At 45.2% G+C, this 22,438-nt stretch overlaps 1 protein-coding gene across 12 annotated transcripts in view; it reads left to right on the top strand.

Moving 5' to 3' along the window:
* Positions 1 to 22,438, top strand: part of qkib (QKI, KH domain containing, RNA binding b) — a 736,031-nt gene that overhangs the window by 305,518 nt on the left and 408,075 nt on the right. The window lies entirely within an intron of this gene.

Genomic DNA, 22,438 nt, shown 5'->3' with positions numbered 1-22,438 from the left:
GTGAGACTTAATGCCATATGTTGTGTTCTAGCACTTCCTTGCTAATTAAGGTTGTGTCCCAGAACAGGCTATCACTTCAGTGTGCTTGCTGCAGTTGGGATGGTTTGTCAGTATTCAGTGAATTTCATCTTGGGAAAGAAACAAGTAACACAATTCACCTTGTCCACTAAGTCCTTGTGTGTCCCGCCACCTGATCAGAGGGGAAGTTGTAATGCTCCTGGAGTATTCAGTATCCATTATCTAAATTTTTAAGCTAAGGGTGCAGTAATCTGATTAGTTCATTTTGGATAGAAAGTGGGAACAAGCTATGCCATCCACTTCACCTCTATTAAAATACTTAGGCCTAGAAATTGGGTTGGGGCGCCAAAGTGGCGCAAAAGTCACCTGAGCGCAGGATTTAGCGCAGCGATCGGAGTAATTCCGATCGCCAGAAATTCAGTTTCAGTGCCGCTCGAGGGACACGGGGCGAGGCTCGAGGCGCTCCACGTCCCTCTTAGGGCGCTGAAACTGATTATCGCAGCGCAACGTGCCGCAGCGCCACACGCTGCAGCACATCATGCTGCGGTACTGCAGGCCTTCCTCCCACTGTTAAGGGGGAGGTGCCTGCAACAGCGCGATCCCCGATCGCGAGTGCCGGCAAATGAGCCCGGCACCAAGGAGAAGTGCCGGGCTCTCGGGAAACAGCCGGCAATGCCACAGGGGGGGGGGGGGGGCGGTTAGGAGGCCGGGGACGGAGGTGCTGGCAGGCGGCCGCCGAAAAAGCGGCCGCCCCGCACCTCCACCTTAACTTGCGCCGCTGCCGGCACAGTAAGGCCCCGTGAACCGGGCGCGGGTAGCGAGCGGCGCGGGTAGCGAGCGGCGCAACTGCGCCGTTCGCTACCAAATATCGCGAACAGGGCACGAATGGGGCGCTGCGCACACCGATGACGTCATCGGTGGCGGCGCAGCGCAAAAGCCTAATGCCACCATTAGCGCCCCTACTGAATATCGCGGGAGATGCAGCCAGTGGCGCTACAGCCACTGACTGCCTCTTTAGGCGCTAACAGGTGGCGCTACTCACCCAATTTCTCCCCCTTAATGTTATGTTGATTAATTCAAACGGCTAGATGAAGAGATTGAAAGTATATAAGGATAAGTCGGTGGTGTGTAGTAAGGAATGGGTTTAATGAGCCGAGTGGCCACGATATTGGGAAACCAAGAAAATATTCCTTGTACGGTATTATTTACAAACATGATGTATACTCAACATGATGGGAACCATACTCATTTGGGTTTGGAGTATCTCAAATAGGGCCCATGTGTTTGAACCACACTCCATTGCTCCAATTAATTTTGCATCACATATTCATCTCAATCCATTAGCTTGTTTAGTGTAAGTTTCACCTTGGTTAATATTACACATCATGATACAGACAAAGATTACACATCATGATACAGACAAAGACAATCATAATACATTGTACACAATTCTACAGTGTGCCATATGATCAAGATTCTTCAGCTCTCTTTTTACCATTATGCATCTTATGGATATTCTTGCTAAGTATAATGTCCCACTAGCTTTCAGTTATTCCAATTTCATTGTTAACTCAACCCTGAATTTTAGAATTCCAAATCCTAAGTCCCTCTTTAATTATAATCCCTCTGATAAGTACCATTGCGTTTAACTCAATATTGTTTCATTAAAAAGGTCAGTTTTGCCATGGCGTATATGTCAGTGCCTTGATTAAAAGTTGTCTCGCGCTCCTGAGTCACATTAACCATTTCATGTCGTGCTGTTGTCAAAGTAACTGAGCATGTCTGAGACCCGTTCTTCAGTGCATCATCTTCATTAATTTTCTCATGCACAACATATCACATTTGCGCACACACCTGTATCCCGAAATCATACCACACTTGACATCAGATACAAGCCATTCCTGAGCTCTTATCTTACCAAAAGATTACAAGGTCTTTCCTCATCTCTCCCTGCATGGTCCCAATGTCAGGTAGCAGCCAGGCTATCAAATACATTTTCCTCATTGTTCAGTATCAGCAAAGGCACAAACATCTCCAAGAGAAACCTATTGATTAGTGATTCTCACCTACACTTTCCTGACTTTCAGTAGAATATACATCAATACCAAATTGTAATCTCTTCAGGTATCATGCCCAGGTGATTTATATTACTCAGGGATGCACTCGCACATCTTTTCCTAACCCCTGTTTGGGTTCCTGAAATTCAGCCATAATCACCTAGGAGAAGAATTTTAGAAAAATTCCCATTTGGTGGTGTAACTACCCTTGTTTCTATCTTATATCCTCAATCGTCTCCTCCAATTTTACACATCCCATTATATTACCATTTCATCTCATTCATGAACCCTGGAGAAACTTTACTGTCCAATACAATATGATCATTACCATTTAACAAAGTTTCTGAATCAATCCAAGTTATCAACACGTTTTTGTTCATTCCACTTAACCTTTTGTTGGACCTTTTATTTCTCAAAAAATTGTGCCCAAGTTCATTCTATTTTTTCAAAATTATCCCAATTCCAGAGAGCAATTCAGTCTGCAAGATGAGAGATTAGTTACCTTTAACACAGCAGTCTCCCCCCCCAAAAACTTACTTTCTTACTAGTTTTGGACAGGAACCACTTAGGCTGGACCTTTTCAAAAATATAATTTGATTATCCCCATAAGCTTCAGATAAATCCCCCTTCTCGAGTGCTTGAACAGCAACTCGTATCAATTTATCCAATCAATTTTAATTTCACAAACAAATTATGCCCAGGCTTGGTCGTTTTACAAAGGAGCCAAAGTACTTGCAATTACATTTGGATGTAGGTCTTCTATATTCCCCCTCGAGCAATCTGCCGTGGATGATAACAAATGACTTCGAATAGGTTATGTCCAAGCATTGGAAAGGCAACGTCTTAAATCCAATTTTGTCACCACGCTGCAACATTCAAGATCCATTAATGTCTGCAGATAAGGACTTAAATTCTGAACATACTGGAGCTCCCACTGCACTTTTCCAGCAAAGTTCATGCTCTGTAACACCTTGAAGTCATTTTTATGTCAAAAGAACCACTCTTGGTAAATTTACACTATCAACATTCATATAGTCGTCTGCTTAAAAGAAAAAAACCCAGAAAATCCATTGTGGCTTTCCTTGAGAGCCCAATGGGTTAATTTGTCAGTTCTGTTACTGTGAGGAAACATCCACTCAAATTAAGAAAAAATGTAATAATGCCCAAAATGTTTTCATTCAGCAATGCAAAAGTTGTTTCTTAGTAAATTAAAGAGTTAATCAGATACGAGAAAGCAAAAACAAACCCACACAGCTGCTTGTGGAAAGAGTTAAGACAAACCCAGACACCATCAATCAGTCAGCTTGTGTCACACAGCTTCTCGCAGCTTTCAAATAAATTTTAAAAAAAACTTTTGCCAAATAAAAAAGAAACAAACTGTTACTTTTGCAATCTTTATGCCTTTAAAACTTGCAAAGATCCTGATGCAATTAAATTCAGAAATAAATTTCAGCTTCTCTTTAACTTCCAATTTTCAAAATATGAGCCATGAAGGCACAAAAAGGTTAGCAAATTTTTTATCCATCCCTAGGAATTGAAAACCAGTTTAAAAACAGCAGAAATTATTAACAAAACCACTATAAACTTTAACTTTAAACACTCTGTGAAACAATTCTGTAGTACAATAAACAGAGATAGTGGATGCATTGGTTGCAATATACCAAAATTCTCTGGACTCTGGAGAGGACCCAACAGATTGGAAAACCGCAAATGTAACACCCCTATTTAAGAAAGGAGGGAGACAGAAAGCAGGAAACTATAGACCAGTTAGCCTAACATCTGTCACTGGGAAAATGCTGGAGTCCTTCATTAAGGAAGCAGTAGCAGGGCAATTGGAAAATCATAATGCAGTCAAGCAGAGTCAGCATGATTTTATGAAAGGGAAATCATGTTTAACAAATTTGCTGGAGTTCTTTGAGGATGTAACGAGCAGGGTGGACAAAGGTAAACCTGTGGATGTGGTGTATTTGGATTTCCAGAAGGCATTTGATAAGGTGCCACATAAAAGGTTACTGCATAAGACAAGAGCTCACGGAGTTGGGGGTAATATATTAGCATGGATAGAGAATTGGCTAACTAATAGAAAGCAGAGAGTCGGGATCAATGGGTAATTTTCCGGTTGGCAAACGATAACTAGTGGAGTGCCACAGGGATTGGTGCTGGGGCCTCAACTATTTACAATCTACATTAATGACTTGGATGAAGGGACCGAGTGTAATGTAGCCAAGTTTGCGGATGATACAAAGATAGGTGGGAAAGCAAGTTGTATAGAGGACTCAAAGAATCTGCAAAGGGATATAGACAGGCTAAGTGAGTGGGCATACATTTGGCAGATGGAGTATAATGTGGGAAAGTGTGAGGTTATCCACTTTGGCAGGAAAAATATAAAAGCAAATTATTATTTCAATGGAGAGAGATTACAAAATGCTACAGTTCAGAGGGACCTGGGGGTCCTTGTGCATGAAACACAAAAAGTTAGCATGCAGGTACAGCAAATCAAAAAGGCAAATGGAATGTTGGCCTTTATTGCAAGGGGGTTGGAGTATAAAAGCAGGGAAGTCTTGCTACAACTGTATAGGGCATTGGTGAGACCAGTACTGCGTACAGTTTTGGTCTCCTTATTTAAGGAGGGATATACTTGCATTGGTGGCAGTTCAGAGACGATTCACTCAGTTGATTCCAGAGATTTTGAGGGGGTTGACTTATGAAGAGAGGTTAGCAGGTTGGGCCGATACTCATTGGAACTTAGAAGAATGAGAGGTGATCTTATTGAAACATATGAGATACTGAGGGGGCTCGACAAGGTAAAAGCAGAGAGGATGTTTCCCCTTGTGGGGAAATCTAGAACCCGGGAGCATAGTTTCAGAATAAAGGGCCGCCCTTTTAGAACTGAGATGAGGAGGAATTTCTTCTCAGAGGGTCGTAAATCTGTGGAATTCTCTGCCCCAGAGAGCTGTGGAGGCTGGGTCATTAAATACATTTAAGGTGGAGATAGACAGATTTTTGCAAGATAAGGGAGTGAAGGGTTATGTGGAGCGGGCAGGGAAGTGACTTTGAACCCAAGATCAGCCATGATCTTATTGAATGGCAGAGCAGGCTCGAGGGGCCAAGTGGCCTATTCCTGCTCCTATTTCTTATGTTCTTAAACTACAAGATGTTTTCAGATCATTATCATACACACAGCAGTAGCATTCCCCTTTTTTTTTCCTCTTGTCACACATTCCAGTACCAGCAAGACAATTCAACAATCAATCACCTCAAATCCTTCTGACATTGGTCAGAAATTCAAAAGTGCCAATTTTAATGTGATAGTCGCAAATCCGGAGAGAGACTCTCTCAAAATTTACAACAACCAGAATTTCACCGTGGCCACAATAAAAGTCTGGTTTTCACAATTTAATAGGTTAGTTAACTTCAATAATTCAAATTTAATTCAGACTAATATCTGAAACGAAACACAGTACAGCTTGAAAAAGAGGGAGGAGCCACAGCCAGTGATACATTAATATTCATATATGCTTCGCAAAGAGACATTAACATTCACACAGAAAACTAAAAAAACTTCTGCAGAACTGTAGAAAAGAGACATGATCTTCCCTTTTCTCCTTTATTCCATCATAAACTAATTTATCTATTTTCACTTAAACCAATTTTCAATTTCTGATGTTTTCTACTGAATCCCATTCTGTATTGATTCTGTCATCACCCAAGCCTGTTACCTCCTGCACAATTCTTAACACTTTTCTCTGGTATATGGGAGGTGTGTAACAACATAGAGTAAAGGGTGAAGGAAACGCTGAAGATTCAGTCGAGAGTCCCAATCCTTTCCTCGTTCACGCTTTGGAACTGCTATAACTGCCCTTTTCACCATGCTGACTCTCATTCTGCATCCCTTTAGACTGTGCTTACAATTCCCACATTTTACCTTTTCACTGAACATCTTATCAGTTCTGAGACAGCCCATTCCTACAGATACTTTAAGTACGTCTGAGCAAGCTTCTCCCATTGTTTTCATCTCTAACAGTTTCTGTATCAGTTTCTCATCCACGGCTTCCTTCACTGAATTAATAAGCAACACCAGTTCTTTTATTAGCCCAAGGCCACTGTCTTTTTGTTTCTGTGTCTGTTTCTTTTTGTTTCTATAGGCACACTTTTTCCAGTGCCTTTTCCAGCAGTAGTCTGTCCACCTCAACTTCTAAGCTGTGCACTTTATCTTCACATTCCTCTCTCTCATCACGCATTTGCACCACAGCATTGTGGCTAGCCAGGAAGGAATTCATAGCTTCTACCGCGTGGACCCTGACTGCATCAAACTCCTCTAAGTTTCTTTATTTCTGCCTTCAAGACCCTACTGCGCCTGAGCATGCTTCCTCCACAAGGCGCCTATTCCCAGACAAAGCCCTTGGTATGTTCTCTGTCTCCTTTCATTTTATTTCTGCTGAAACAGGGACATTTCTGTCTACTATCTTTTTGTCTCTGCAGACACACATTCTCCAGTGCCTGCTCAATCTCCTCCCAGCACCCGTTTAAAATTTCTTTGGAAAAACTATAAGGTCCCCCCTTTGTTTTAATCCAGTCACAAATTTTCAAAGGGACCAATTTGGTTGAGAAACCGTCTATTTTGGCTGATTCCATCCTATTCCCTAGATCGCGATTCCCAGGAGCTAGTTACACCTATCAATATTAAATCATACTCGCCCTCCGTGTATTCGTTGGACGAGTTCACAGCACCAAATGTTAGCAGTCAACCTCCTTCCACCTCTGGTTCACAACAACACGTTTCGAGTAAGCAATAGATACTTTGTAGTGGAGTATACAGAACAGACTTTATTGATACACAGTAAAGGTGATCATCCTAACTGAATACAGAGTGGCTTTTTGTTTTCTCTATCTTTTGAGCCCTCTGAAGAAATGCTAAAAACCATGTTCCTTTATAAAAACCATATATATATTTTGGCTACATCAAAGGAAAATGTTATAGATAAGACTTCATGACGTATCTGTTCCCAAGTCTTTTGAAAACAGACTATTTATGTAAACAATTGTAGTTGTTTACCCCAAAACTACTTCCCTTAAGCAAGACTTCCTGAACTAACTGTTACTAACAACTTTGAAGAAAAAGCTTTATCAGCTGTTATTCTTTCTATATAGCAGCTAATGGAGACCACCTACCCATGTTTATTACCCTAGCTGTGTTTAATACCTTCAAGCTAAACCATAACCAGTCATGGGTGACATCATTATTGTCATGTATTTCTTTACACAAGCACTTTTCATATCAGAAGACAAGCAATGCATTCCTTTCACAACACTTCAAAGTCATCGGGCAGGATTTTCATTGGGCCGTGGAGGCGGGATTGGAGGCGTGTGGGGGGTTAAAATCCCAAAATCGGGGGGCACGAACCCAACCCGCCTCCATGCCAGTTTCAAAGGAGGCGGGTACCCGACCCTCACTGGGACCCGCCTCCCCGAGGCGGGATGGGGATTCGTGCCAATTAACTGCCTGTTAATAGGTAGTTAACAGGCAGTTTTTAGCCTAATCCCTATTTTCATTCTTGAAGTGTGGGATTCCCGACGGCTCCAAACCCACGCCAAGTTAACGAGGCGGGCTGTCTGGCTGAAGGGCTTGGAGGGGTCGAGATGCCCGGTGTTCAGGTGAGTGATGGGTGCATGAGTGAAGAGGTAAGTGTGTTTGGTGTGTGTAAAGTGTTTAAAGAAGTTTTACTTACCTTTACAGCCTTCCTTCCTTCAGGTCTCGGGAGTCCCTCATCTCACCGGCACAGAAAGCAGAACGGCTGCGATCTGTCAAAAATTGCAGCATTCAGCTTTCTGTTCCGGAGAGATCTCGAAATCATCCTGAGAGGAAGGAATTAACTTGGAGTAAAGATTGTCAGTGTTTGACAGCTTCAAACAGCTGTCAAACGCTGATATTTCATCTGTCAAAAAGTCTTGACAGATGAAGTATCAATCTGTGACGTCACCTGTTGCCGGGTGGCCCTTAATTGGCCTGCTGAGCCCGCTGGGCGGGCTCGACAAGGTCAATCAAGTCAAAATCACATGGGTTGGCTGCAACTCGATGGAGGCGGGACTACAACCCCAAAAGTTGTAGTCCCACCTCCTCAATGAAAATCCAGCCCATCCTGTTTATACTGAAAAGCCTGTTGCTTCAAGAAACAAAGAAGTTCAACTGTTAAACTTTAGCTCCCCAAGATGTCCAACATGCATCTCTCCAGGACATCCAACAAAGGGCCGGAATTTTTAATGCCTTTTTTTATTGAAACCCTCATTCCAAATTTGTTTCTATTTATTCATGGGGAGAATGTTTGTGCGTTATGTAGTATATCAGAAGGAAGTGACCCCCCCAACATTTCCCTTTTTCTATTGTACCTTTGAGGTAGTGTTTATAGTTTTGAGTACCACGATATTGTACAGTAGTGAGAGATTGTTCATACTTCACTGCAGTATGATAACATTGATTTACCGCTCAAAATATGTATAAAGCAGTTTTTAAAAATATTCAATGTTGTATTCCTCAAGCAGTTTATCAGATTAAATTGGAGTCTGTTCAAGATATTTGAATACCTCTGTAGGTTGTAGTCAAAACAAAACAGATGTGGTGATGGTGATTGGTGATGCAAGGCACTGATTAAAATGCGGTTTTCTGTACTGCAATAAAATAATATAGTTGAGTAGGAAGCCAAAGTGTTACCTTTTTTTATAATTGCAAAATACTGCGGATGCTGGAAATCTGAAATAACAACAGAAAATGCTGGAAACACTCCAGGCCAGGCAGCATCCGTGGAGAGAGAAACAGAGTTAACGTTTCAGGTCTGGGACCTGGGTTCTGATGAAGGGTCCTAGACCTGAAACGTTAACTCTGTTTCTCTCTCCATGGATGCTGCCTGGCCTGCTGAGTGTTTCCAGCATTTTCTGTTGTTACCTTTTTTTACTTGATTTCTTTGGGAGATGCACAAAAGAGTTTCCTTTAAAGTTGTTCTTGTGCTTTGATGTATATAGAAGCTGACATAATGATTCTGCATGACGTGTATCCCTGTATCAGCAAATGCTACAAGTTTATAATGAATGTCCGTTGATCTCCTGTGGCATTGCCCATGGTCAATACTAAATGTGGTCTTCAGGTGAAGTGGAGTTGGGGTGGAGCATGATTGGACCAAGGTGTGCAAACATCATTCAGATGCCATTTTGAAGTTCTACATTCCGTCCTGATTTTTCAATTCTACTTCGATTTTATGATTTATTGTTAGTAAAATTTACAACATTTTTGGAGTACAGGCGAAAGAGCTGGGAGATATAAAACTGAGGTGCTACAGCACCACCACTGGCAGGAAAGTGTATTTAAAGCGTGGCAAGTTTACAGAGGCACTTTCCATTATAAATGTGGACATAGAATTTATAACAGAAAAAGTTGACACAGGATGTGTGCAGTTGTAAGACTTTCAATATATTAATATAAATTGTGGGGAAACATGCCATTGCGATAGTATTGGTTGATGTCGTAGGGACAATCTAAATGTGACCTTTTTAGCAAATAGAGACTATTTTTAACCTTTCAACAGATTTGTAATTTAACACTTTTTCAAATTAAAGCTTCTGTTATTAGTAAAAACTGTGAATCCAATTTGAACGTTCAATAATGGTGTATTTTCTGCTCTGCACAATTTCTACATCGCGAGTTTAAATGGTGATAATTTGTCATTTTTAGTTCAATTAGCAGTGCATGACGTAAATTTGAAGAGACTGCCAGCACCAAATGGAAGTGTTATAAATAATGTGAGCTTACAATTGTGGTTTGCAGAAGGAAGCCAGCTGATCATGAGCTGCTGTCGTTTAGAGCAAGCAAGATTTTTTTTTCTGCTTGAGGCTAGATAAATTAAGTAAATGAAACTCTTACTTCCCTGTAGTTTTAAACATGTGATCCAGAAGTGTTCTAATCACACAAGCTCAGCTATTGATGTGCAGAGTGGACATAGACATACTGTCCTTCAGCCTCTGCTTCTAAAAGAAAGAAAAGTAAGAACTTGCATTGATATAATGCCTTTCACAACCTCAGGACATCCCAACATGCTTAACAACCAATGAAGTACTTTTGAAGCATAGTCACTGTTGCAATGTAGGAAACACGGCAGCCAATTTGCACATAGCAAGCTCCCACAAACAGCAATTAAATAAATGACCAGGTCATCTGTTTTAGGTATTGGTTGAGGGATAAATGTTGGCCAGGACACTGGGAGAACTGCCCTGCTCCTCTTCGAATAATGCCTTGGGATCCACCAAGTCTCTGAAGTGGGACTTGAACCAACAACCTTCTGACTTCGAGGCGAGAGTGCTACCCACTGAGCAAAAGCTGACACTATGCTTGTTACCCTTGTACCCTTGGTATTTTAGATTGGGTGATAAATAAACCTTTGCAGCTGCTGTTGAGGGAGAGGAAGAGAGAAAGGACAGAGAGAGAGCGTGGTAACATCAGTTAGTATTACTCCACAAGCCAAAGCCTAAAGCTACATTGCTTGTAAAGCAGCAAATTGTTCCTAATTTAATTCTAGGTGCAAAATTCAGTATTTACCATACAACTTAAAGAGAAGACCACCAGAGCCATCAAACCTGCCCCATCCAATCGATGGTGCAACTTTGCACAGAGTTCACCCATCCCTTAAACATGATGTCTCCTGGGAGAGGCAAAAAACCTGTGGTGAATTATGGTAACATTTTGGAAAATTCCTCTCCAAATCGCTGGCGATCAAGCAAGCTTCAGTGGACCACAGTTGCCCATGAATCTTTGCAGTCACAATTAGCTAGCAACATATCCCCTATAGTGTCAGCTGTGGCTCAGTTGGTAGCAACCTTGCCTCTGAGTCAGAACGCTGTGAGTTCAAGTCCAACTCCAGAGACTTGAGCACAAAAATCTAGGCTGACACTCCAGTGCAGTACTGAGGGAGTCAGAAACCTTTTCAAATCGCCTCTCTAAACAGACTCTATCTGAACACCATCATTTCGAAAACATCAATCATCCCCTATAACTCTGCATTTCTCCAAAGTAAAGACCAAATCTTGGATGCAATCCTTATAACGAAGAGCTGTGAGATTTAGAATCGCCCTGGTTACCCTCCTCTGCAACCTCTCTCGACTCTCAATATCCTTCACCATGTGTGGCAACCAAAACTGGACACAGTACTCCCAAGTACAGATGCCCCAGAGCCTTACTACTCTTCATTTACATACTCGATAGTCCTAATAATACAATTTTTTATTGCCACCTCACATTGATTGTGCGCTTTATTTTTACAATTGATCAGCTGCTACTCCCTGCTCTCTTTCTTCGCTCACTTTCTTCAACAGGTATTCCACATTGACTGACATCTGCCACACAGGCCCAGTCACCCAATCTATCTAAATTGACTTTCAACCTCTGGATTTTGTTCTGAATTACTAACCGATGAATTTATGAATGGTACCATTTAAGACAGGAAGTTTTGTTGAACCCTTCTAAATTACTTTACTTTCCAGTGTAGGAATTAACGAATTCCAACGAATAACGGAGATCGACTCAAGAGAACAACTAAACAGGTCCTTACTCAACGGAGATGCCACGAGGACTGCCTGGGCAGCCCCGTGATTTGCGACGTGACATCATCGCGTTTTCCCGTGCTCTTAAAGGGGCTACGCCCTGTACATGCAAACTCTATATACAAAGCACAGTAATGCCTAACACAATGGTACAGGTTTAGGCTGGTGTTAGAACATCGTTAAAGAGAATTATATACAGTTAGCCAGAGTCATTCAGTGGTTCTGCCACATGCGCCCCCCCAGAATTCGCTTTAACGGGCAAAGTCAAACGCTGAGGGGGGCCTGACGAGCCTGTCAGAACAACTCCCTGTACTCTCGAGGCGGAGTCTGGTGGGCGGTCGCACTCGGTCTGCCGTAACGATGATGGGTAGCCGACCCCGTCTCGGCGGTCGTGCTGTCTCGACGGGGCGGTCGAGGTCTAAATGTGCTGGCTTTAAGCGGTCGACTGAAATGTGGTCCGGTTTATCACCGAAATCTACCGTGAAGGTTTTGTCCCCTGCTTCCAACACGCAGAAGGGACCGGTATATGGGGCCTTGAGCGGATCCCTATGTGCGTCATGGCAAATAAAAATGTATTCAGCCTTGTGAAGCTCCGTGGGAACGTGTGACCTCTGCAGCCCGTGGTGCGAAGTGGGCACCGGTGCGAAACATCTGGCTGCCTCTTGGTGACTAGCAAGCTGGGCAGACGCGGACCATGGCTCTGTCGATGTTGGTAGGAAGTCCCCTGGGACTCGCAGCAGCTGACCACACACAAGCTCCGCTGATGAAGAGTGAAGGTCTTCTTTGAGGGCCGTGCGAAGGCCCAACAGGACCCACGGTAGCTTGTCTGCCCATCCAGCGTCCTGGAGGCTGGCCCTCAGGGCGGCTTTCATTGACCGGTGGAAGCGTTCGCAGAGGCCATTCGCCTGTGGGTGGTAGGCTGTGGTGCGGTATAATTTGACACCGAGTCCTTGGGCCACTGCATTCCAGAGTTCGGAGGAAAACTGCGGTCCCCTGTCTGACAAAATATCTGCGGGCACTCTGAAACGGGCGATCCAGGAGGAAATGAACGTCCTGGCCACGTCCGCCGAAGTAGTGAATGACAGGGGGACCGCCTCCGGCCATCTGGTGGTGCGGTCAACCATGGTCAGGATGTGTGAAAAACCATGGGAGGGTGAGAATGGTCCTACCAGGTCCACGTTGACATGGTCAAAACGTCGCTCCGAAACTGTGAAGGTGGCCAACGGAGCCTTGATGTGGCGCTGTACCTTGGCCTTTTGGCAGACCATGCAGGTGTTGGCCCAGTCGCGGACATCTTTATGCATGCCATGCCATACAAATTTCGCTGACATCAGTTTCTGAGAGGCCTTCATTCCTGGGTGTGACAACCCATGTATGGCGTCGAACACTTTGCGGCGCCAGACGACCGGCACGACAGGGCGAGGATCCTGTACGGAGATGTCACACAACAGCGTGGTACCTGCTGAATGGAACTTGACGTCGGCCAACTGGAGGCCAGTGATGGCCGTTCTGTAAGCTTGGACTTCCGGGTCTGAGGCTTGGTCCGCTGCCATGAGGGCGTAGTCGATGCCCAAATGAACCGTATTGACGATCGCGCGGGAGAGGCAGTCTGTCACCAGGTTGTCCTTACCGGCCACGTGCTGTATATCCGTGGTGAATTCGGATATGTAGGTCAGTTGACGCTGCCGTCGGGCTGACCATGGTTTGGCGGTCTTGGCCATTGCAAAGGTTAGCGGCTTATGGTCCACAAAAGCGGTGAAAGGACATCCTTCCAGTAGGAACCGAAAATGGTGGATGGCCAGAAAAAGGGCGAGCAACTCCCGGTTGAACGTGCTGTATGCTCTCTCGTTCTGCCGTAGTTGACGGCTGAAGAATGCCAACGGCTGCCACGTCCCGTTCACCCACTGCTGTTGCACGGCACCGACTGCGTAGTCCGACGCGTCGGTGGTGAGGGCGATGGTGGCTCCTGGCAGCGGGTGCGCTAGCATAGTCGCGTTGGCTAAGACGCTTTTGGTGTCGACGAATGCTTGGGCCATGTCATCCGTCCAGTCTACTGGGTTCTTGCCAGTCTTGCCCTTGAGGGCCTCGTACAGGGGCTGCATGAGTAGTGCTGCCTTAGGCACGAAACGGTGGTAAAAGTTTACCATGCCTAGGAATTCCTGCAGGGCCTTTGCGTTCTGCGGGCATGGAAAGGATGTCACCGCCTCTACTTTCGAAGGTAAAGGAACCGCTCCCTCTGAGGTGATGCGATGCCCCAGGAAGTCAATTTGGTGCAGGCCAAACTGACACTTGGCCGGGTTGATAATCAGGCCGTGTTGGTTGAGGCGTCGAAAAAGGGTGCATAGGTGACAGGTATGTTCTTCCTTAGTAGGACTGGCAATTAGAATATCATCCAGGTAGACGAAGAGGAACTTGAGGTCCCGCAGCACGGAGTCCATCAGGCGTTGGAAAGCCTGCGCGGCATTCTTTAAACCAAACGGCATTCGTAAAAACTCGAAGAGGCCGAATGGGGTGATGACTGCGGTCTTCTGGACGTCTTGTGGGTGAACTGGGACCTGGTGGTAGCCCCGGATGAGGTCGACTTTTGAGAACACGGTGTTCCCTGCCAAATGGGCAGAGAAATCCTGGATGTGGGGGATCGGGTACCGATCAGGAGTGGTGGCGTCGTTCAGGCGTCGATAGTAGCCGCATGGCCGCCATCCGCTGCCAGGCTTTGGGATGACCCGTACGACCAGATTTAGGAACAGCTTCTTTCCCAGGGCTGTCATCCTACTGAACTCCACAAATAAACTCTAAAGCCTGCACATCTGCCAATGCACTTTATTATGGTTATGTTTATGTTAATGTATTACAAACCAAATGTATGTTGAATGTTTAAATGTCTTAATCTAAATGTACACTCTCGGGAGCCGCAAGCCTACATTTCGTTGTACTTCACTTGTGCACTAACAATGACAATAAAAGTTGATTTGATTTGAAGACCAGGGACTATTCGACCGGCGAATAATCCCTAACCGTTCCATGGTTGCGAACTCCGCCTTTGCGACCGCCAGCTTGCCAGGTTTCAGGCGCCGGGCCCACGCGTAGACCGGGGGGCCGTTGGTGGTGATGTGCTGTTCCACACCATGTTTCGTGGCTGTGGAGGAGAACGTGGGTCTTGTCAGGTCGGGGAATTCGCCAAGCAGGCGAGCGAACTCATCAGGAGTCGGGAACGCACAGGAAATGGTGTGTGACGTAGTGTTACTGCGGTAACACGGAAGAGAATTAAAAGTTGCTGCGTTGATCAGCCGCCGGTTCCTAACGTCGACCAGGAGGCTGTTGGCGCACAGGAAATCCGCGCCGAGGAGGGGCTGGGAAACTCTGGCCGTAACAAACTCCCAGTGAAAATGTTGCCCCCCGAGGCACACCTCCACTCGCCATCTGCCGAAGGTCTGAATTGTTCCGCCATTGGCCGCTTCAAGGGTGGGGCCGTGATTCCCCGTCTGCACATCGAGGGCGGACGCGGGTAAAATGCTGCACTGCGCCCCGGTGCCGCACAGAAAACGACGACCGGAGAGAGTATCAGTGATGAACAGCAATTTTCCCGCGTTACCGATCGCCATCACGGCCGCGGGGTGCCCGTTCGACCCATTCCTCGGTGGTCGCAGTGTCAGTTGTTTGTTTTTTTGGGGAAAACTGCAGGGAGGGCGGCAACGCTTCGCCTTCGCGCCGAACTGCGCGTGGTAGAAACACAGCCCAGCAGGCTGACAAGCTGGGGCGGCGTCTGCGGGTGATGGGTGCCTCGTGGCGGCGCAATACTGCCGAGTTACAGCGAAAAAATTTTCAGCCTCCGCAGCGAGTGTTGCGCAGTCTTCAATTTCAGATCTGGCCAGGGCAGCTTGTACCTGTTCAGGCAGTTGGCTGAGGAAAATCTCGCGGAATAGGAAACATTCCCGTTCTGAGCCCAGGAGTGTGAGCATTTGGCTCATCAACTCTGAAGGCTTGGAGTCCCTGAGCCCGGGCATAGCGAGTAATCGACGAGCGCGCTCCGATTTTGTGAGCCCAAAAACCTGCAGTAACTGCGCTTTGAGGGTTTCATACTTGCGCTCCATTGGGGGGTTTTCGAGGAGGCTGATGATCCGAGAGGCGGTAGAGCTGTCGAGTGCGGAGACCACATAAAGGTACTTGGCCTGATCCGCATCGATGTTCCTCAGGGCGAACTGGGCCTCGACCTGAATAAATCACGAGGGCGCTTGCTGCTCCCAGAACTGTGGTAGCTTTAGCGAAACGGCGTTTGCTTCCATGCTGTGCTCTTATGTGAAAACGTTCACAAAGACAGGGTCACCAATGTCGGAATTAACGAATTCCAACGAATAACGGAGATCGACACGAGAACAACTAAACAGGTCTTTACTCAACGGAAATGCCACGAGGACTGCCTGGGCAGCCCCGTGGTTTGCGACGTGACGTCATCACGTTTGCCCGCGTTTTCCCGCGCTCTTAAAGGGGCCACGCCCCGTACATGCAAACTCTATATACAAAACACAGTAATGCCTAACACAATGGTACAGGTTTAGGCTGGTGTTAGAACATCGTTAAAGAGAATTATATACAGTTAGCCAGTCATTCAGTGGTTCTGCCACACCAGTATATTTATTTTACACCTTATAGTAACAGTAATTTATAGCTAAAAGTCTGTGTGTTTCAGGTTTCTTGATTTTATTCATGTCTTCGCCAAACCTCATTCTGACCTCTGATGCAAAATATTGCCCTGAAGTAGCTTATTTTGGTGTATATGAGGCAAAGTAGCATTGGACAAACAAAATAAAATATTTCATCATGCAAATCATAGAGTTTCCTTGATGCCCACCACAATCTGATACTGTGGTCAACTTCAGATAAATGCAAGCATAGAATTCCGGTAAATCAAATGACTTCCTATTAACCCCTACTGTGTAGAATTCGCAAACCCAGCAGAATGTGCGACTAATTCTGAACCAAGCACATACCACTCCCAATTCTTTTCCTCTCCAATTCCAAAGCCCAGCATGTTTTGTGTGGGTAACCTGTTACCAGATTTTGTCTGTAAATTGCAGATCAATTTAGAAGTCACTTTTGTGTAAAGTTTTTAAGTGTTCTGTTTTTGTTTAGACTGAATTGCTACATGAATAATAGGTCATGGTTTAGGGCTTTGCAGATTGGCTATTTTTATCTGTAGTATATAGAATTCCTAATGCAACCATATAATTTTTTGGCAAACTAATTGTGTGTCTTTATTATGATTCAACTGCATTCTCTATTGAACTTTCAGCATTTGGTCTCAGTAGTAGAATAGTTGTAATGTTATTTGTTAATCTGCTTTTTTCTTGAAGTGTGGTTTGTACAACAGAAGATAAACCATGGAAAGAGTTCAAAGTTATGCTTTGTGGTGGGTGATGTCGTCAGGATACCAGTTATATTGCTGCTTTGGAATTTCAACAGCCTCCATTATTCTATACTGCTTTCAGGTGGGGCTACCATGACAACCGCCAGACCTGGCTGGATCACATAAACCACAATTGGGTCCTGCTCTGGCCTGCCAAAACTGCTCACTATTCCAGGATCATCCTGGAATGCAAAGATAACCCTCAGCATCTTTCCTCTATTGTAAACAGTCTTCATAAATGTCTCTCCCCTACCCCCTCCAACCTCACCACCACCAAGTGCGAGGAGCTCATGGACGACTTTGAGTGAGACCGTCTGTTCAGCTGCATTTGCCACTTCCCTCCCTTCCCCCCAGTCCACCGGGCCAAACTTCCTCTAAGGTCCCCCCTAGCCCTGAACTTGCATCTTTCTCTAGTTTCTCTCGTCATCTTATCCATGAGACCCACCTCCTGCTCCCTCAACCCTATTCCCACTAAATTGCTGACCACCCAACTTACCTTTCTGGCCCCCATGTTAGCTGATATTGTTACTGGTTCTCTCTCCACAGGTACTGTCCCCTCCCCATCAAATCTGCCATCATCACCTGTCTCCTCAAGAAAAAACCTGGACCCCTCTGTTCTTGCAAACTACTGCCCCATCTCCAACCTCCTTTTCCTCTTCAGTCCTTGAATGTGCTGTCGCCTCCCAAATCCATGCCCATCTTTCCCGGAACTCCATGTTTGAATCCCTCCAATTAGGTTTCCGTCCCGCCACAGTAGCAAAACGGCTCTTATCAGAGTCACAAATGACATCCTATGTGACTGTGACCATGGTAAACTATCTCTCCTCATCCTTCTCGACCTGTCTGCAGCTTTTGACACGGCTGACAACACCATCCTCCTCCAACGCCTCTCCTCCGCCATGCAGCTGGATGGGACTTCACTCACCTGGTTCCATTCTTATCTATCCAGTCGTAGCCAGATAATCACCTGCGATGGCTTCTCTTCCCGCTCTTGCACCATTACCTCTGGAGTTCCCCCAAGGATTTGTCCTTGGCCCCTTCCTATTTCTCATCTACATGCTGCCCCTCGGCGACATCATCTGAAAACACAAGTTGTTGTGTAAAATATCTGGTTTACTAAAGGAATTGGACGATGTTTGGCTGAAGTTTGCATAAGATTATAAACCTAAAAATACTCTCTCTTGTGGTTTGGTTGTAATAACGACAACAACAACAACTTGCATTATATAACTCCTTCAACATAGTAAAACATCACAAGGCGCTTCACAAGAGCATTATGAAACAAATTTTGACACTGAGCCACATAGCGATATTAGGACAGATGACCAAAAGCTTGGTCAAAGAGGTAGGTTTTAAGGAGTATCTTAAAGGAGGAGAGTTAGGGGTGGAGAGGTTTCAGGAGGGGAATTTCGGAGCCTAGGGTCCAGGCAGTTGAAGGCACAGCCACCAATGATCGAGCAATTAAAATCGGGGATGCGCAAGAGGCCAGAATTGGAGGAGCAAAGAGACCTCGGAGGGTTGTAGGGCTGGAGGAGGTAACAGGTAGGGAGGGGCGAGGCCATGGAGGGATTTGAAAACAAAGATGAGAATTTTAAAATTGAGGCATTGCTGGACCCAGTGCCAATGTAGGTCAGCGAGCACAGGGGTGATGGGTGAATGGGACTTGGTGCGAGTTACGAAACAGGCAGCAGGGATGAATTCAAGTTTATGGAGGCTGGAAGATGGGTGGCTGGCCAGGAGAACATTGAAATAGTCAGGTGTAAAGGTAACATAGGCATGGATGAGGGTTTCAGCAGCATATGAACTGAGGCTGGGGCGGAGACAGGCGATGCTATGGAGGTGGAAGTAGGCAGTCTTAATGATGGAGCAGATATGTGATCGGAAGCTCATTTCGGGGTCAAATAGGAAGCCAAGGTTGCGAGCAGTCTGGTTCAGCCTCACACAGTTACCAGGGAGAGGGATGGAGCCATTGTCTGGGAAACGGAGTGGATGTAATGAGGTCCAATACTCTTCTAGACTCGTGTCAAACTGTGATATGAGCACATAATTTGCTGCGACTTCTTGTTCTTCATTTGAAGATTGGCGACTTGGATGAGATACCAGCAGGCTGCTGATATCTCTGCAATTGTGCCACATTACGAGTTCCACGTGGCTGGAAGCCTGACGGATGACCATTTATTCTCCGTGCTTTTGTTTTCTGAGAAAGTCTCTTATCCAGTTCAGTGGCTCACCAATTATGCTGCAAGAGACTATTTTCTCAGTGAGACTGAGGTGCTGCACCCTAACAAAAGTTCTAGAAATGTCAGTGCTGCTCCTCATACTGGATGATGAGAGAATTCCTTAATTTCCAAACCATGGGATTAAGAGTATCACAAGTTGGCAAAATGTGCTCTGAAGCCAAATTAGAAACTGGATATAAAAATTGAGTGGTAGAGATGTAAAATAAAAATGACAAACCGCATATGCTGGAATTCTGAAATAGAAACAAAGCCATGGAAATATACAGCAGGTCAGTCCGCATCTGTAAAGAGGAAAGACTGGTTACAATGTTTTGGGCATGTACCCATCATCTGATTTAGTACAGGTGTAGCAGTTTCTCATTCGCTGAGGCGTCTTTGAGCTTTGACACAAGTAGAAACACTGGTCTGTTATCACTAGGGCCTGACTGATTCCCTTATTGGATGTGATGGGTATGATGTTTTCTGGCGTTCATATAGGAAATTGTTTGACACAACGTGGTGAAATACATGAACCAGGGAAGCAGCAGCTAGTTCTGAAGACATGAGACTGGATCTTTCACTCCCAGTTGCCTGCTGTAGTGTTGTAAATTGAACGGCTGGAAGCAGAAAATGGGAGGGAGCTTTGTTCCACTGAAACTTTGCATACTTGTGTACCTGTGCCATTTTAAATTTAATTCTTTGGCAGCTGGGGATACACACTTACCAATATATAGGCAGCTAAATGGAATTCATAGAATCATAGAATGGTTACAGCACGGAAGAAGGCCATTCGGCCCATTGAGCCTGTGCCAACTCCAGCTAGTCCTACTCGCTTGCCCTTTCCCCGTAGCCCTGCAATTTTTTTTCTTTGATACTTATCCAATTCCCTTTTGAAAGATAAGATTGAGTCTGCCTCCACCACCATTTCAGGCAGTGAATTCCAATCGCTGTATAAAAAAGTTTTTTCTTGTGTCGCATTTGGTTCTTTTGCCAGTCACCTTAAATCTGTGTCCTCTGGTTCTTGACCCTTCTGCCAATGGGAACAGTTTCTCTCTATCTACTCTGTCCAGATCCCTCATGATTTTGAACACTTCTATCAAATCTCCTCTCAATCTTTTCTGCTTCAAGGTGAACAACCCCAGCTTCTCTAGCCTATCAACGTAACTGAAGTCCCTCATTCCTGGAACCATTCTCGTAAATATTTTCTGCACCTTCTCTAAGGCCTTCACATCCTTCCTAAAGTGTGGTGCCCAGAATTCGAGACAGTACTGGGGCTGAACCAGTGTTTTATACAGGTTCATCATAATTTCCACACTTTTGTACTCTATGGGCTGGATTTTGATTGAGGAGGCGTGTAGGAGGCGGGACTACAACTTTCGGGGTTGTAGTCCCGCCTCCATCGAGTTGTGGCCAACCCACGCGATTTTCACTTGATTGACCTTGTTGAGCCCGCCAGACAGATGAAATATCAGCGTTTGACAGCTGACAATCTTTACTCCAAGTTAATTCCTTCCTCTCAGGCTGATTTAGAGATCTCTCCAGAACAGAAAGCTGAATGCTGCAACTTTTGACCGCTTGCGGCCATTCTGCTTTCTGTGCCGGTGAGATGAGGGACTCCCGCGACCTGAAGGAAGGAAGGCTATAAAGGTAAGTAAATGTAAGTAAAACTTCTTTAAACACTTTACACACACCAAACACACTTACCTCTGAACTCATGCACCCATCACTCACCTGAACACCGGACATCTCGAACCCTCCAAGTCCTTCAGCCCAACGGTCCGCCTCGCTAACTTGGCGTGGTTTGGAGCTGTCGGGAATTTCACACTTCAGCAATAAAAATAGGGATTAGGCTAAAAACTGTCTGTTACCTACCTGTTAACAGGCAGTTAATTGGCACTGAACCCCTTCCCGCCTCTGGGAGGCGGGTCCCAGCACAGGTCGGGTATCCGCCTCCTTTGAAACTGACATGGAGGCGGGTTGGGGGCGGGATGGGTTCGTGCCCCCCGATTTTGAGATTTTAACCCCCCACACATCTCCAATCCCGCCTCCACGGCCCAATGAAAATCCTGCCCTATACCTCTATTTATGAAGCCCAGGATCCCGTAAGCTTTTTTAACTGCTTTCTCAACCTGCCCTGCCACCTTCAACGATTTGTGCACGTATACCCCCAGGTCTCTCTCTTCGTGCACCCACTTTAGGATTGTACCATTTATAGTTTATATGTTTGTATGTCCTCTCCTCATTCTATCAAAATGTATCACTTCACACTTTTCTGCGTTAAATTTCCCTGCCATGTGTCCGCCCATTTCACCAGCCTGTTTATGTCTTCCTGAAGTCTATCACTCTCCTCCTCACTGTTCACTATTCTTCCAAGTTTTGTGTCACCTGCAAATTTTTAAATTGTGCCCTGTACACCCTCATCCAAGTCATTAATATATATCAAGAAAAGCAGTGGTCCTAGTACCGACCTCTGGGGAACACCACTGTATACCTTCCTCCAGTCCGATAAACAACCGTTCACCACTACTCCCTGTTTCCTGTCACTTAACCAATTTCATCTCCATGCTGCCATTGTCCCTTTTTTATTCCATGGGCTTCAACTTTACTGGCGAGCTTATTATGTGGCATTTTGTCGAACGCCTTTTGGAAATCCATGTACACTACGTCAATCGCATTACTCTCATCAATCCTCTCTGTTACCTCATCAAAAAACTCGATCAAGTTGGTTAAACACGATTTGTTTTTAACAAATTCGTGCTGGCTTTCCTTAATTAATCCACACCTATCCAAGTGACTGTTAACTTTGTCCCTGATTACTGTTTCTAAAAGTTTCCCCACTACCGAGGTTAAACTGACTGACCTGTAGTTGCTGGGTTTATCCTTGCACCCTTTTTGAATAAGGGTGTGACATTTGCAATTCTCCAGTCCTCTGGCACCATCCCCGTTTCTAAGGAGGATTGGAAGATTATGGCCAGTACCTACGCGATTTCTTCCTTCACTTCCCTCAGCATTCTAGGATGCATCCCATCCGCTCCTGGTGACTTGTCTACTTTAAGTACAGCCAGCCTTTCTAATACCTCTTTATCAATTTTTATACTATCAAGTGTCTCCACTACCTCCTCCTTCATTATGTCTATGGCAGCATCCTCTTCCTT

The sequence above is a fragment of the Somniosus microcephalus genome, chromosome 3 (genome assembly GCF_052327205.1).
Source record: "Somniosus microcephalus isolate GS21.2 chromosome 3, FLI_Smic_1.0, whole genome shotgun sequence".
In the NCBI taxonomy this organism is placed as follows: Eukaryota; Metazoa; Chordata; class Chondrichthyes; order Squaliformes; family Somniosidae; genus Somniosus; species Somniosus microcephalus.
The sequence above is the reverse complement of the archived record's forward strand: the minus strand, read 5'-3'. Positions and strand labels throughout refer to the sequence as shown.